Source organism: Varanus komodoensis, unplaced genomic scaffold (assembly GCF_004798865.1).
Source record: "Varanus komodoensis strain SLA01 unplaced genomic scaffold, ASM479886v1 scaffold26, whole genome shotgun sequence".
Taxonomy (NCBI): Eukaryota; Metazoa; Chordata; class Lepidosauria; order Squamata; family Varanidae; genus Varanus; species Varanus komodoensis.
In genome coordinates this window covers 1,495,109-1,509,252 of record NW_025335684.1, presented here as the reverse complement: position 1 = coordinate 1,509,252, position 14,144 = coordinate 1,495,109, and the positions used below count along the sequence as shown (strand labels likewise).

The following is a 14,144-nucleotide window of genomic DNA, read 5'->3' as shown; positions in this document are numbered from 1 at the left end:
GACGCTTTGCTTCCTGTTTCTCACTCCTGGCCAGAAGAAGAGAGAAACAGACTGAAGTGTGAAAAGGAAACAGGAAGCCTATTTGAATACGGCTGCTTGTGGGGCAGACGCGTGGGGCACCGAAGGCACCTGCCGAGTGACCCCTGCCTTCCCTCTCGGGGGAGGGGGACTTCCTCCTCTCCTCCCCCTGGACTCGGGTTGCCAGCTTTTCTCTTTTTTTTTGCTGTCCGTGCTCCTGTGCGCTTCAGAGCCAGGAGGTCTGTAAACAAGAAGAAGGGATCGTGCCAGAGACTTTCTTTTTAAGGCTTGATCTGTTGATTTCTGAAGATCAAACCGCTGTGAAAGGCAAAGAGCGGGTCCCTTTCTTTTTCTGCTCAGATGGCAGTGCCGCTTGGGGAAAATAATGCCTCAACGGACCCAGAAGATTCCTATTATTTCGTATCTCCAGAAGTGTTGGCTTTGGTTTGGACACTAGAGGGCAGACGCCTCTCGGCACTTAGAACAGGGATTTTTCGGGGCGTATTAAAACCTTCCCTGCAGTAAGGAAGTGAGGAATGAGGGCCGCTTGGCTATTCCACCCATTGGATGCGGACACGGTGAATTCCAGCATTTGACCGTTGGCTCTGGAGTCGGGAGAGACGCCCCTGCCCTGCGGTACCCAGAGGGCATCCTTATCCCCTGCAACCTTTACTTTGAGTTTCATCGCAGCTGTCCACGGTGCTCCACGGTGCACCGATTTGGGGTGGAGGTCAGCAGCATCCCGGAACAAGCAGCATTGGTGAAGGACCCCTGCCGTTGCTGGCCTCCTCGGCCTCCCTGGACCAATGCACTGGCCCCGGGCAACGCGGCCTCCTGGCTGAGGGCTACCTGTTTTCCCCCTCCCGCCTCATCTCTGCTCTTGCTTTCTGGGCACCTTCCTCCGTGGTCGCCCTGCGTTGACTTGCAGATCGCAAGCTGCGAGCCATCCCATCACGCTTTGCAAAGTGCCAGAGCGTTTTGGCTTCCGGACAGAATTAAATTCTGAAATCGAATCCACAGATGCAGCCGTGCAGGTGGCTCAGCATCGCTGGACCGGTTAGGTCTGGTCCCCTGAGCTCTCCGCTGCACCCCCTGCCATGGCACCGTGCCTGGAAAGTTGTCAAGAAGCAGAAATTCCCCAGGTGCTGCTCTCCCAGGAGGGACGTGACGGCCGGTCGCGAAGGAACTGAAAATATGGTCCGTCCCTCACTACGCCTGCAGATTCTCTCACGGCTTCTTACTCTTGCATGCAGTTAGTTTCCAGACATAAATTCCTTCAAGGAGAGGACTGCCCTCTCTAACAGAGGGCACACGGCCACCCTAAATGAACGATACAAGGACGACTGAGTCTCTTCACATCTTTGTGTTTAGGGTCGCCCTGATGTTTAGGGTGGCCAGGAATGAGATCGATTCAGTGCAATGAAAGGCCGGGAGGTTTATGGATTGACTGCCTTGCCCCCTAATTTTATTCTATTTAAGACTGATATTTATTTGTATATTTGTATCTCACCTTTTTTCCTCCAAGGAACCCAACAGAGCTTGCGTAACTCTCCTCCTCTTCCTCCGCTAACTCAAAACCAGGGTGAACCAGGCGAGCTCCTTGGGGGTTCTCCATACGAGCTCTTAATCCACTATATTCTGGTTTTGTTCCAGGAGTGCGATCACGGTGCCACACGGTGGATTTCCTTTCCTGTTTTTCCACCATGCGACCTCTAGATGGCACTGCAGTCTAGCAAACCGGTGCACTTCGGAAAATGTGTTTTCTTGCACTTCTGCAAATAATACCATCTTTTGCCTGCTCTGAAAATGCTCCCCAAAAAGTGGCCTTTGAAAACAGAGGTGAAACTGGCAGGTCTTGATGTTGTCTGAACAACCTTAAGTAGGGAATAACACGTAGACAAGAAATGCCACATGCGGGACAATGCTTGGCTGGTGGAAAACAGACCTGGGGCTTCGGAGAGAACCTGAGATGCTGTGCAAATTTCTTAAAAGACGAGTCGACAACCGGCAACGCGGGCAGCATCCCAAAGCAGGCCGTGGGGGCTGTGGGTCTCTTGGTGCCCCCTGGACGTGTGCTGGAGGAAGGGACACAAGAGGATTCCTTGTGAGTCGGGGCCTCCTCTGGAGGAGGGCATCTTCCGGGAGCCCTGGTGTGCTGCAGCTGAGGCCGGGCTGGGTGGGGGAGCCAGCTGGAGCCTGGCGCCCATTCGCATCCTCGCTGCCTCCGGAGCGGCATGGCTGCCAGCGCCCTGCCTCGGAGTGCCCCTTTCCTCGGCTGGCCTGGGAGCCTGCTTGCTGCCCCCGGGTTTGCCCAGGCGAGGCAGGGCAAGGCGACAGGCGGCGAGCGAAGGCCGGCCCGGCTGCTCCGGCATCGTGCGTTCCCAGTGCCTCTCGCGAAGAATTGGACTTCTCTTGCAGCAGGAAGAAGCCAGGGCAGGGTGACCTCCGTGCTTAATGCGGGTGGATTTTGAAGGATTCTTGTGAGGAGAGCAAGAAAGGACAAGCCGACCTGCCTGCTGGACGGATTCTCCCTTTTTGCCTCTCGCTAATTTGAAGGGAGTTGCTGACTTCCTGGCTTGCCAGCTGATGCCTCCCCCCCTTCGCTCCTCCCGTGCGTCTGCCGACTCTTTCACGGCCATAACATGTGGCCTTCCTCAGAATTAGAGGCATTCGCTCAGGTCTGGCGCAGTCGGGAAGGAGCAGGCAAGGAAGGAAGGTCCCTGCCCGGATCTGAGCTCCGTGTGGGAAAGCGGGAGGGTGGCCGGAGCGAATGGCGGCCAACTTTCTCCGGCTGGTCCTGCTCCTGCGTGCTTGGAGCAGCAGCCCAGTGCCCTGAGACCGTGGAGGCCAAGCGTCTCCTGACACGGAGCTAATGCTGCCAGGAAAGCCATTGCCCGGCCGGGGCGGCTGCAGGCATGTCTGCCTGCTGCTAAAAGCACAGGAGCAGGGCTGGGGGAAAAGTTGGCAGCCTAGTTTCCACTATACCTGCCGACATTGGCCAGGGAACCCGCAGCTGTGGGGGCGCTGCTGAGAACGCCCCCTCGGCTGCGGCCCGTGTGAAGCGGCCGTGGCTCAGCCGCCCCCGGCAGCCTCGCCTCCCACGGAAGGGGATGGAGGGACGAGCAGGCAGGGGGGGCCATGCAGGACGCGCGCCACGCGAGGAAGGCTGCGCCACGTGCCGGAGCCCTCCTTGAGAACGCACCTCGTGCCGCCTGCGCCAGCTCCCCTTTCCAGCCCCACCAGAAAGCAGAGGAGGCCGCCGCCGGCTCATCGCTGGCGCACGTGGGACTGCCTGTGGCGCCCCGTCCTGGGCCCCCTGCGTGGCCTCCGCCCCGGGCCGGCTGGAGCCGCAGAACGCAGGGGGCCGCACGCCCCAGACACCCGTGCCCGGCCCGGCGCCGAGTCCTCCGCCACTGGGGAGGGGGGCGGCAGTTCTGCCCCCAAAGGTCTGCACACGGCTGCTCCGCTCCCCCGCCGGACGGCAGTGTGTCCCTTTTGCAGGGCTGGGGCATGGAGAGTCCTTGCCGGGCCGAAGCGGGCGACCCTCCCTCCGCGTCTCAGGCGTGTGCCGGCCTGTCTGCCAGAGGGGAAGCGCGCCCGGGGGAAGCAAGCCGGTGCTTCTCTGGCGAAGCGCCGCCGGGAGGTCCGGGGCTCCTCCCTGGCTCCTGCGAGTGGGCACGGCTCCGTGGGCATCCCCGTCCCCAGGCAGGGTGGTTCTTGGGTCGGTGGTGGGAAGGCTGGGATCTCTGGCTCGGCTCCCGCACCAGGTCATAGTTCCCAGGATTCTTTGGGAGGCCGTCGTGGCGGAGGCCAGCGGGGCCGGGAGCGGACCTCCAGGTCCATGGAGGGGCGCGTGGGTCGTGCCACCTCTGGATAGTTTCTAGCCGAGCGGTGCCGCAACGGAGGCCCTGCTTGGGGTGGGAAGACATCCTGCTCGCCCTCCCTGTGCCGCCTTCTGCCTCCAGAGGCACATCGGTCGCCTCCAAGGCTCAGCTTCGCGACCCACCTCTGCACACCTGTGGGGCTTCTCGTCTTCCCGAGGAGACCGCCAGGGTCCTGTCTCTCCTGAAAGGGGCTTGATCGATTCAGCAGCTGGTCAGATTTTCAAGCTGGTGAGGGAAGCGCCATCTTACTGGTGCCTGCGTTTTGTATTTGCACTTTCATGCGCCAGCTGCTTTTTGATTTAGAAACAGGGTGAGGCGGAAGGGGCCTCCTGAACCATCTAGTCTGACCCCCTAGCCTGCCATCTCGGTTAGGAAGAGCGGTATATACACCAGGGAATGAACCAACACTTCCACCATCACGGCGGGGCGGACTTTGCTAACGGGGGCCCTTCCAGATGTGCTGGATTGCAATTTCCATCATTCTCACTGGCCTTGATTCCAGCCAGCCGAAACAGCGCAGAACAAGGCATGCCGTCTGATACCCAGGTGCTTCCTCTGCCCCGTTTAAGTTGCAGCCGTTTCCATGTCTCTGCTACCAGCTTCTCGGTGTTTCCCACCTTCACTGGCTTCTTTCCAGATCGTTTTGAGCAACTGATGCACCAGCGAGCGAGGGGAGCCTGGGTCCAGCTTGGCGCAGGAATGGCCCCTTCTCTCTCTCACCCAGGCGGCAACGCCAGCCTCTCTCAACGGAAGCGTGTGTGTGCGTGTGCATCACAAAGCATCCTCTCCGTCAGGAAATGGCATCGTGGGAAATTCTTTCGCCAGGTGCAGCAGGCACAGCAGGTGGGTGGCCAGGCCGCCCCCCGCCCCCGCTGGCCCAATCGCAGCCCGCCAGCAACAAGTCTTGCCGAATCGGAGCGCCAGCCTAGGGAGGGGGCTCCCCGGGAACCCGCTTTTCCAGTGCCGCACCCCCGGAGCCGTGTGCTTCCGACACCCACCCACGCAGGAAAGCATGTGCGTCCCGGGAAGCGGAGACGGAATGCACAATCAGGCACCACGGCTGTGCGCCAGCATCGACTGAGCGCTGCAGGGCTGTGCGTTTGTGGCGGGAATGTGGGCGGGGGGGCTGATGAGGCGGGGGCTCTTTGGGGAGGGGGCCAGCATGATGCCCACCGCCCCTTTCCTCTGGCCGACTTTGCCCTTTCTGGGGACCTGGGAGGCGCCTTTTGGAAGGCAGACGCAGCGTGTGCTTGGGGTGCCCCAGAGAATGGCTGCGTGTGCCTGCGGGAATATTTCGTGCTCACACGGAGGACTGGGCCGGCCCATGCCTTCGGGGGCCCAACCTCCAGGGCCAGTGCTGGCCGCCGGCTTCGGGGGGCCGCCTCGGGGAGCCGGTCTCCTCGCCACCCTCAGCACCGGCAGCGGGGGTACCTCCACTGGCCTCTTGGGGGTGGGGGCCCCGAGACTAGCTCTGCCCAGCGCGATTCGGGGAGGCATCGAATGGCAGCACCCCTTTCGTGTGGGGGACGTGGGACCAAGTCCGGCCGTCATGGAGGAGACGGGCTGGGGGGCTCAGCTGAACCGACCTCCCTGGGGCGTCCGGCAGCACGTGCTGAGCTGCCCCGGCCCAGAAGCCCCCGCCCCCAAAACGCCACGCCGTCCGTGAGCAAGGGCCGCTTCGGCAAGAGGGAACCGATCATCCGTTTGGTTTCCTGGCATCCTGGGGCATGAAGCATCTGGCAGCGGTTTTCTAGCTCAGCGGAGATCGCTCTGGGGTCTTTCCATCTGTGGTGCAGTTTGGGGTTGCTTTACTAGCCCTCCCTCTCCCTTCTGACTCCCAGCCACAGGGTATGTGGCTCAGCCGCAGGTACGCAGCAGGTGCCCAGAGCGGGACAACCTCTCCTCGCCTCGCCTCTTCCTCTCCACCTGGACCCCCCGGTTTCACCGTGCTGGAAAGAGGACACGTGACGGGCAGCAAGAGCTTGTATCGGGGTGCACCAGGGAGGTGCGTCTGCAGGGAGCAAAACTTGCCCCACTGCATGCTAGCAGTGTGATATTTATCAATGGGATTTTATTCTGCTTTCCTGCCAGGATAGCTTCTTGGAGTGGCTTATAATCCATCCGCAAAAAACCCCAAGGAAAGTAATTGCCCACATGCTTACAATCCAGACAGGCACCACATACAAGGAAAAGCAGATGGGGAGGGAAGAGGAAAAATGAAGCAGAATGCCAGCAGGGTGGGTGGGATGGCTGTGCTTCCTCTCTCGTCTCCCAGGGAGGGAGAGATTTGACTGCGGCAGATCCTGATGTGCGCTTTGCCTGCTCCAGCCTTCCCCACTTGCTCTTTCTTCTGAGCTTCCTTGCCAGTGACAGTCCAGGGCAAGGCCTGGCCCTGCACTTGCAGCTTTCGGCCCAGCCAGTCGGCACGTGCGTGGATGGCGCAAGGCGAATGGGACAGGAAAGGCGGAGCCGCTGGCCAGTCATGCACTCGTTAGCTATTGCCCTTGATGGGACTGGATTTTTGGGAGCTGATGCAGGCTTGTGACAGAGACAGGCATGCAGGCGGGAAGTCCTGCCTCTCCCTCTCTCTGCTCCACCCCTGCATCCTGTCCTGCCCCCGGTGCAGGGAGAATGATCCCTCGCGATGGTGTTGTAAAGATTACGTGAATGCCTGTGCTGGACCTTTGAAGGCAATACTGAAATGTTAAAGGTTATCATCCCTTCTCTGAAACGTGGCTCATTATCCTGATCTCACAGAAGCCTCGGGGCCTGTAGGGTTTTAAATATATCTGTGTATTGAGCGAGAGCTGGCATGTACCAGTGTGAGTCTTCTTCGCACAGATCCGGCCTCCCAGAATGGGTCGCGGGTCCCCGTCCCCCCCAGTGATGATGCCTTGGCCCCACACCTGACCCACTTCAGCCTTTCCCAGGCACAGGGAGGTCTGTGCAGGTTGACCCTTTGCTCTTTGTCCCTGGGGACACGCACCTGCCAGGTGAGCTCACCGCGGCTCGCAGTGGCTGATCAAAGGGTCTGGGGGACTTCACAAGGCCAGCCCTCCCTCGGCCGGCCAGCGAGTCGGTCGGCTGGACTCTTCTTTCACGCTCAGGCTGAAGCGGCTCCTTGCGGGAGTCTCACAGAGCACGGCCCCTCGGCTCATCCTGCTCTCCCTGCCTCCTTCCAGCCACTAGTAGCTGCCCATCGTCTTTCAGAAACTGTGGGAGAGGCGGCCCGGGATCTCCCCCCGTGATACATTGCACCTTTCTAGACTGTATGCGCGTTGGGGCAGAGACTCCTCTGTTGCTCCCAGTGCTGTGCTCACAGCCACGTGTGTGGGTGGTGTGACAAACAGCAGGCGGCTGCACTGCCCGTGGGGCGGCTCCTCCGTTCCTCCCAGGGGGGCAGTGAGGGGAGGGGAAGCGTGCGCCCCCCTTGTGCGAAGCGCGTGCAGCCAGGCCTCCCACTGCCTCTGACGGACTGGGAGCCGGCCTGCGTTCTTGATTAAAATGCCCGGCGGAAGGGCTTTCGGGGTGGCCCGGGAGAGCCGTTGGGGGGCCAGCCTTTGCTCGTTAAGCTGGCTGATTTGCCAGGCGCTGCCTCCGTCCCTCCTCGCAGCCCCAGAGCGTCCCGCGTTCTGCCTGCCAGAGGAAGGGCAATCAGGCCTCATTATCAGCAGTCGTTCCGGCACAGCCAAGCGGGGAGAGGTCAATCTTCTGGGGCGGCAAGGGAGGCGGGAGCAGCCCCTTTGCCTGCCTGATCCCCCGAGGCCCTTCTGTGCCGCTTCTTGCACACAGGTGCGCTTGGGGGGATGCGCCGCCTTGCAGCCGCACAGACCTGGAGACCACGCGGCTCAGGGGTGTGCCATCCCAGTGCCGAAGCAGGGCTCCCCCCGCAGCCCTGGCGGCTTCTCCACCTGGCAGCAGCACACCCCGGGCTGGCCCCGTAGGCCGTCTTCCTGCCTTTCCTTCTGGGAACGCAAAGGGCGTGCTAGCCAGTCCGGCACGTCCGGCACGCGGCCTGTGAGACCTTTGGACCAGGAGGCGCAGTTGCGACGGTGGCATCCATCGCCGTCCAGGGAAAGGCAGCAGATCCTCCCGGCAGCCGGATGCTGCTGCGGATTTTGACCCGGGTCCCCCCAGTTCAGGGAGCAGGCCAAGCCGGGGGACACGGCAGACACCCCTGTGCTCGTTGTGGGGCTGGAAGCTGACGGCTGGGGCTTTCTCCCTCTGCGAAGGAGAGCCCGGGCAGCCTGAGTCACAGAGACGGATTGGAAAGCTGGAGCGGCGAGATAACATTGGCCTTGCGTCGATGGCGTGTATTGATTTCTGCAATGACTCTGGGAGAGGAGGCGTGTGGGGCTGGGTGGGGAAGGGGGTGGGCGTCTCATGGCGCCCGCCCACCGTGATTTGGAGGGGGAATTGCGTGGGCCTGGCCGGGCATCAGATTCGGCCTGGCCGGATGCGCGGAGGGGAGCCAGGAGCAGAAGCAGAAGCAGCGATCTGCCTGCCGCCGGGGCAGCGCTGGCTGAGCGCCTCTGCCCCCGCCCCCCGCCCCAGTAAAACCAGGAGCACCCCTTCCGGCCCCCGGCGCTGCGTCCTGCAGAAGCGGCTGCCCCCTCTTGCTTTGAAATCTTGCTTCTGTGGCGCTGCCGGCGCAGCGGGCAGATGGTCCGGGGATCAGCTCCTGACCGAAGCTCATTAGTGCATGCCAAGCTGGTGGGCTCGTCTCAGGGAGGTGCGGCTACTGGCTTCCCTCTGGCTGATGCCTTTCCAGCGGCCACCTCCTCCTGGGATCTGCATTAGGCCTAGAAAGAGTGGAAACAGACTCGCTGGCTGCCAGCATCTGAAAATCTGCAAGGGGATCGTCCCAGCGTTCCCCAGCCAGCATTTGGGGATGATAGGAGGTTTGGTCTCACACATTGGCCAGCTGTCCAGTTGGGAAAGGCTGCCACAAATTCGGTCGTCTGGCCCCCATTCGTCCCTGCCTGGACCCTTCATTTTTAGAACAGGCTTAGATGGTACAACCCTTCAAGAGAGGACTGTTCCCAAAAGCTTTTTCGATAGCGGAGGAAGCTTTGCAAAGCAAGACCCGTGGATGCCCTAAAAGGACACTTTCTCTTCCTGCCTGCTTGAATCTATTCCAGGGTCACATTAACATCTAGGAATTGCAAAACAGCCCCCCCCCCCCCTCATCCCCCCCCCCCCCCCACACACACACACTTTGCTTCCAGCTTTCCTTCATTCAAGTTCCTGCAGGGTCTTTGGCAAAAATCTGGTCCACTGCCATGGACCCTCGTGATGGGCATTATTAAACTGGGCAGAGTCTTGCCCGGGAAAATGTTTGTTCTGCATCCACTGAGAATTTAAAAAACAACGGATACTAAGCTGAAAGGACCGGCAGAAGATGGGGGATTCACAGGCAGGATGTGCGCTTGCCGTGTCTCTCTGGAGCAAAGCGAAATCCACCAGTGACCAAGTGCTGCTAAGGTGCCTCCCTCCAGCCCCCACCCCCAAAAGAAAAAAAAAGAGAAGGTAATGTTCTTGTAGAAGAGTAACATCAGTCTGGTAGAGCCTCCACGAGCAAGCAGAGCAGCTGTGTTGACTCATTTCCGGTCGATTGTCAACAAGTTTGTTTTTTATGGCTAGCGATTTTATTTGGGATAACGGAGGCCTCTGCGTGCGATGCGCTTACCCAGTTCTGGGGCTGTTATCAGCAGCAACCTCCCCATGCGAGAGCACTGGGGCAGCCACTGTCCATGTGCCGACGTCCTCAATCTCCTTCTCGCTGCTCGGAGGACGGCGTACGGCACCAGATTCCTTTCTTGCTGCTCCCGGCCGTCTGCATGCGTGCGGACTGGGCTCCTGGGATCTGGCTCTGGCGCTGAACTTCCTATCCCGGTTCAAGAGAGCCTGCAAGACTTTGCGTGGTGCTCAGGTTGGTCATCTTGAGACGAAAAACGCTAACATGCGTGGGAAGACGGAAGGCATTGGGCATAGCCTCTGCATGGGCCCGTGCGCGACACCGCCCCAGGTGAGACTCGGCGCGTGGGCGATTGCTGGATTCACCCGCCCAGGAGCCCGGCTTCGGATCCCTCATTTAATCTGAGGAGGAATTGGCTGTGGCTTGGAAGGCTGTTCTAGGAGCAGGCCTCAGCTGTGGGAAAGCTTCCCTACATGGATTTACATCTCCCGTGTGCCTTCAGCGCATGATTCAGGAGTTGCTGCAGGCAAGGCAAGTCCGAGAGAAACCCGGCTGGGCTGGGTCTTGCGTACAGTGGCTATTTATGATGTTCTTTCCCTTGGGAAACAATGCCTCCCGACCGGCCGGCTTTTGTTCTGGGGATGTTGCTGTGGCATTCCCCAGACGTGTGGTCATGCTGGACACCCCCAGTGCAAACTGGAAGTAGGTCATGAATTCTAGGCAGGGCCGTTAATGGTCCTTTCAGCCTGGATATCATATCTCTGCATCTCCTTTGACAGGAGTTGCTTTGACTTAGTTAATCCAGGCGGGAGGAGCTCCAGGGAGAGCATTGAACGCCTTGTGCCTGTAACTCTTCGTCAATATTTGACCATTGTTCTCAGGGTTAAGGTAATACCTATAATTAGTCGAGACAGACAGACAGGCTGCCTTTGCGAGGGGCTTGCCTGGTCGGCGATGCAGAAGCCAGCAGAGTGAGCTTTGGGGAATTTCCAGCTTTCTGGTAGCGCACAGCTCCTTTCTCCAGCCCAGTTCCCCAGCCAGCCCCAAGGAAAAGATGCTCCAGGCAGCGGCACATAATAAGAACCAAACTTTTAAATAAAAAGCAGAATTATAGCCACAACACGAGCATTAAACTCCCCACAAAAACCGCACGGAACCGCACGGAACCGGATAGACCAACCTTCACGCCAAAGGCTTGCGTGAATCAAACCGCCTGCAAAAGCACCCCTGAAGGCAGCAGCTCCGAGGGAAGGGCCTTCCCTCCCGGCGACCTGGAAATCCATGCAGCTTCAGCAGCAGCAGCAGGTGGTCCTTCAGGTGGCCTGGTCCATTCCCACCTGTCACTGCGGCGCATCTGCATCCCGCCTGTTCCCTTTGGTGAGGGCTTGCAGAGCCCCTTTCCTCCTCACAACAACCCTGTGAGGTCGGTTAGACTGAAAGGGAGGGAGGGATCGGTCTGAAGTCTGCCGCTTTTTAACATTCGATTCGCTCTTTTTTTTTTGTTTTTTTAAGCTCTTGGGTGACTTCTTGTTACTCTTTCAAAATTATGTTTAATGATCTGTGATCTGCATTTGATTGCATTCTGACGGTTTTTGAAAGCCATCCGGAGGCTATGACGAGAGATGGGTAGAGGGCTGTCGGGGTGATGCTCGGACTGCAGCGTTCCGCCAGCTTCAGCTCTTCCCAGCCGGCTCCGCAGGACTTTTCCCGTCCGTGCCGAGTCAGGATCCTGCTCCAAATATGTGGACAAAGGAAGCTTCCCTCAGGTAGCCGCATTTCCCCCTAACTGACCAGGGCCGTGCCTAAAAGCAGCAGATACGAGGCAATGGTGCGGGGTCAGTGACTTCTGAGCATGTGCGAAGTGCATTTCCTTCCACTGGCTGAGCACCCAGGGATCCACGTCAACTCTTCTTTTTAAGCAGTGAAGTTTTTGCTTCCCTTGCAGAGATTGTGTTCTCGGGTGCTAGTCCGCGAAAGAGAAATATTCATACCAAGCATTATACCTCTGATAAACAGTATTCTGTGCAATCGTTCGGTGAGGCCATCCTGTTCTTTGAACCTGCACCCAAAAATCATACCACAAGCCAGGCCTCCCCTCTCTGGCAGTTGTTGGCAGAGTGCGTTTGCTTTTCCAGTTTGGGGCTGGGGGAGAAAGGGGTGTGTGTGTGCAGGGAGTCCCGTCCAGGATGGGCTGGATGAAAACATGTGCCATTTTAACGGGCGCTCGTAAAACAACGCAGGAAAGCCCTTCGTCACAGGAAGCAGCAGCTTCCAAGAGCGCCGCTAAAATTAGCTCGTCAGCATGGGAAGGAATGGACAGCCAGGCAGGGCTGCTGGGGGCGGGAGGGCGGCCCTGCAGGGACTGGCCGGGCCGGGCCGGGCCAGGCCTGGGGCGCTCGGCGCCTCGCACATGCAGGCACAAGACTCGCGTCCCACACCGCCGGCAGGTGGGTGGCAGCACCCTGCGCTCCGGGTAAGATGCGCCTTCGCCTGCGGGTCTGATGCGCGGTGGGGAGGCTTCCAGCCACGCTTGCTCAGCTGCGTGGGATGTTTTCCAGGAGCGCCCGGGCGAGCTGCCTCCCTCCTGCGGCCTCGTCTTGGGGTGGCCGAAGCCCCACGGGGGGCAGGGGTCCTCAGGGGCTGGGCATGCCTCTTTTGGTTAAATAAGCTTGTGTGGCCGAGAGACGGGGCTGGGTCCAGGGCCCTTCTCTGCTGGGCACAGCAGAGGCCGACTTTCGGAGCCTTCCCGCTCTCAGGCCGCCCGGCCGGGTCTCCGACCCTCCGTCGCATTTTTAGGGGGCTGGGGGCGCTGTGGGGAGCAGGGCCGGAGCTGCCTTCCATCCGCCTGGTGCCATGCACCCAGATCTGGCCCAGCTGAGAAGCTGCCCCAAATCCCCCCCCCCCCCGCCCCCGGCAGCCGGCTGTTCCTAAATAGGCTGGGCCTCTGGCGTCCTTCCGGAGCGGAGGCCAATTTCAGTTGGGGGGGATCTCAGGGGCTCCATGCCAGCGATGGGCCAGGCCCAAGGGGGGCGCCAGGGCCGGAGCGATGACCCCGCTTTCGCCCAAAGCCCCCTTTGCTGCAAGGGATTTTCGGGGTGCGCTGCAACTGCTCAGGGTGGAGAACGGAAGTGCCTGAAAGGAAAGCGTCAGAAATCGGGGTGCACGGGTGGCATTTGGGGGACGTGGGGGGCTGCATCGGGCCGGGGCCTTGGATTCTGCGCCCCTTCGTCAAACGGGGATTTTGCATGAGAGAGAGAAGAGGTGTGGGTGGAATCTCTCATCGGCCAGGCTGAGGCACGACCGCTTTCTTTCGGGGGCCGCCTCCCCGGTCTCCTGCTGTGAGCTGCGCTCCAGCGATTTCCCCATCTTGCTTCTCGACACTAATTAATTCATCCACTGGCTGCTCTTTGTACATGCTTGGGGAAGGAGGGTGATTTCAGGCCCCACGTTCCCAGAACAGCAAGAGCCAGCCTGGTTTCCTGAGAGCTAGGAAGGTTTCATGAGGTCCGGAAACTTGGCTCATGTGTTTGTGGCAGAGTGCAGTGGGTGGGAGGGGGATGAGGAGGCCTGCGTCTCACCTCCACTGCCCCAAAGAGGGGGAAGCCATTCCAGGGGATTTTCTCAGGAGGACCCTGACAAAGACCCTCCCGGCCTGATCCTGCCCGTGCGGATCACCCTGGGCAGGAAACCGGGCAGCTGCTTTCGCAGGAAGTGAAATGTGGGAAGGGCAGAGGGTGCTTGGGCTCTGCAGGGCATCAGGCTGGGGAAGATGGGATTGGACCCATCAGCCCCCTCCCGTTATACCCTTTTCGCAAAAGGGCTGCGGTCAGTCGCCCTGAACTCATCCTCACGCTCTATTTTTCCTCCCCAAAGCGGCTGTTTTCCAGAGACCCTCCCCGGAGGCCTGCCCACACCTGTGCACACCTGCCCGCCCTTCTGCAAGGGCCACCCCCTGGGAGGGGGGGCAAATAGGCACCCTTCCCATCTTTGGGAGCCCCTCCCTGGAGGAATTCACCTGGCGCCGTCTTTATTTTCCTTCCGGCGCTGGGCAAAGACATCCCTTTTGAAGAGATACTTTAATGCTGATTATTTGTTTATTAATTTGTTTACAGCCTTCATGTCCTGCCCTTTACAGGGTCTCAGGTCCTTGGCCCTGTGGATGCCGGTGGCCCTTTCCTGTTCGTGTTAAATCGGTGCTTTAAGCTTTCAATTCTTTTATTAGGCTTTAAAATGTTGCTCTTTGTGCGCACCGTATGTTCAAGACGGTGCTCTGCTCTGTCTGGCACGGCTTCTGGCAGTTGCAGGTGGCATGCGAAGCTGCGCCGGAGGAAACGGGAGGCCAACGCAGCCGCGAGGAGCGATGCAGGAGGCAGACCGGCCGGGCCTGCTCTGCGGGGCTGTTGTGCGCCGAGCGGGGGCGGCCCCCGGCCTTCGCCCGAGCGGGGGGCGTCCTGCCCCTCGCAGCAGGCGCGGGGGGGACGGGAGGCGGCCGGGCGCGCGTGCGCACTGGGCCCGCCGCCGCCGCGCGCCCCCCGCGCGGGAGG

The 14,144-nt window shown here is 60.1% G+C and overlaps 1 protein-coding gene across 1 annotated transcript in view; it reads left to right on the top strand.

Moving 5' to 3' along the window:
• Positions 1-12,036: 12,036 nt before the first annotated feature.
• The window catches only part of EPN2 (epsin 2), a 37,884-nt gene continuing 35,776 nt past the window's right edge, over positions 12,037-14,144 (top strand). The window contains exon 1 of the mRNA XM_044433448.1: positions 12,037-12,073. The gene's annotated coding sequence lies outside the window, so the exon portion shown is untranslated. The remainder of the gene's footprint in view (positions 12,074-14,144) is intronic.